Consider the following 2876-nt stretch of genomic DNA (forward strand, 5'->3'; position numbering starts at 1 on the left):
TATATATACATACATATATACATACATACATACATAATATATATATATACATATGTATATATACAGTATATATATATATATATATATATATATATATATACAATCAGAAGCCCTTCTCGAGGAATTAAGACTGCGCCTCCAGGAGGAATCCGGTCTTAGCTTTACGACTGAACTGAACAAGGATGGCAAACTCCCTTTCCTTGATGTTTTAGTTGACTCTTCATCCGGGGAATTTGCCACGAGTGTGTACAGCAAACCTACAAACTCTGAAAAATGTTTAAACTACAATGTCGTTCACAATTCTGCTCCTACATATGTGAGCTGTAATTTTACGTTATCGCCTGAGAATCGAACCCGGAACAGTCAAGGGTCTTTTATTGTATCCCATGCAGGCCCCTTCACCAAAAACAGCTTTCACTTCACAGGTGCTCAACTATGGAACTCACTACCTGTGTCCATTAAGAAGTCAAATAGCAAGGTTACCTTCAAGAAAAAAGTCAAGGGTTACTATATGTCTCAGCTATGGACAGAGAACAGCCTTGATTTTATGTACTACTAGCTTAGTGAGGGATACCTGACTCCATGAGTAATATCATCCAAATCTGCGTTCACTCATAACTGTTCTGACCTTACCCCCCCCTTTTTATTTGTCCTTCAGAAGTTTAGTTTAGTGTAACAATGTTTGATGTTACAAATTGGTTTCCACCTTTGTTTTGCTAGTCGTAGTATGGTATATGTCTCAAGTAGGGTCCGAGAACAGTTATGATTTGACCATAATACAAGCCTGGTGAATCAGGGCACCAGGCAACGAGGTAATTGGACTTTTTCCTCGTTCTCCTTGTTATCTTACTCATACGAGTACTGGTCCCCTGTACCCTACTTCTGGTGCTTCAGGTTATAATGTACTACTTCCTAGTGCTCTTACTAATTGCCCACTCCGTCCTGAGATTCAGGTAAAATTTTATAATTAATTATTAGGTGACCCTAGCTGCAATGTAGCATTCACTATAGCAAGTTGATACAGCTGTAGAATAATGTAGTATATCATTAATGGCACTACTCTGATATAGTACTCACTAATACTGTTTTGTTACAATTTAACATTATTTTGATGTTCCTGTGCCTATGCAATGTTCCTTATTGTGATGGTGCTCAATTTTTGGTCTCAATATCCTATGTGTTACGAACATTTTAGAAATATTAGCAAAACTATAACAATGTTTATGTGTCATATGTGTCCCCTTAACCCCCTACGTATGTTGTCTGTGTGACTTAGTGTAGAATAACAATCTAATGAGGACCACAGTGGAAATAAGCGTACATGCTTTTTGTGTTATCCTGGGCAATTTGCAATTACTATTTCGAACTATGTGTTCTTGTCATTATCTGCACTTCATGTATATTGATTCTTTGCCAAATAAAATCTATCTGTCTATCTATCTACAAGTTATAAAAAATAAAGTCAGGGCTTAAAGTTTTCGTTTTTTATAAATGTCTATATTTAGAGAAGTCATTACCTTTAGGGAATGACAATAATATTTTACTTCTTTTTGCATTTGTCATATCATTTCTTAAAATAAACACAACAACAACAGCAACAATTACTACTACTGCTACTACTACTATTACTACTACTACTACTACTACCTCATACCAACTAATAACCCGAATATGTTAAATGATTTAAACATATCCCCAACTATACACTCGGATCACAATGGTTACACAATATAATTATAACAGAAACCAATATATCACTACTAAACCCAGCGACTCATAAACAAAGAAGGATGCCATTCTCAGATATTAACATAAACAAGGCTAACTGGGTAAAAGTCAATGAAACCCTTGAGAGGATAGATTGGAACGAAGAACTCAAGTACCAAAGCACACAGGAATGCTGGTACATAATAGAACAACACCTAAGGAAAGTCATTTACTCCAACGCGCCCAAGATGCAACCAAGAAGGAAAAAGATATCAAAAGAACATAGATACAGAAAGACATTAATAAGGAGGATGACCAAATTGGAAAATCACTTTCCAACAACCACAAAAAGGAAAGTCCGCGCAATAGAAGAGAAAGAGATAGAGCTGAAAGAGAACTACGTGATCTGGAAAATAAAATAAAAACATCACCCGAAACCGAAAGGATGGACAGTGAAAGAAAAACCATAAAAACAGTAAAAAAAAAACAACAACAGATTTTTCTTTAATTATGCAAAAAAAAAAAAAAAAAAAAAAAAAAAAAAATCCACACTAAAGAACAATGTCGGACCACTAGTTAGGGCAGATGGACAACATACTACCACATCTCCACAAGAAATGGCTGACATCCTTCAAACCCAGTATGTCAAGGCCTGGAGCACCCCGTCAACTAATATCCATATAACTGAAGAAACTCCGATCCAAGATCAAGATACATTAGAGGACATAGAAATAAGGAAGGAAGATATAGAGAAGGCTATAGACAATATGAAAACATCAGCGTCACCTGGTCCAGACGGCATAGGCACCTACATTATCAAGGAATGCAAAAAGACAATCTCAACCCCCTCCTTATACTGTGGAGAAAGTCCCTGGACACAGGTGAAATACCAGAAATATTCAAACTTGCCAATGTCACTCCCATACATAAAGGAGGATCCAAAAAGGAACCAAAAAATTACAGGCCAATAGCACTCACCTCAAATATCATTAAAAGATTTTAAAGAATCATAAAAAACATACTATACATTTCCTAGAGAATAACCAATTGATAAGAGACTCTCAACAGTTTTAGAAGCAAACGTTCATGCCTAACAGAATTGATAGACTTCCACAATTTCATCCTAAAATCCATTGGAGAGAACAAAAATGTCGATCCAATATATCTAG

Source organism: Oratosquilla oratoria, chromosome 24 (genome assembly GCF_046742065.1).
Source record: "Oratosquilla oratoria isolate Oo_2021 chromosome 24, ASM4674206v1, whole genome shotgun sequence".
In the NCBI taxonomy this organism is placed as follows: Eukaryota; Metazoa; Arthropoda; class Malacostraca; order Stomatopoda; family Squillidae; genus Oratosquilla; species Oratosquilla oratoria.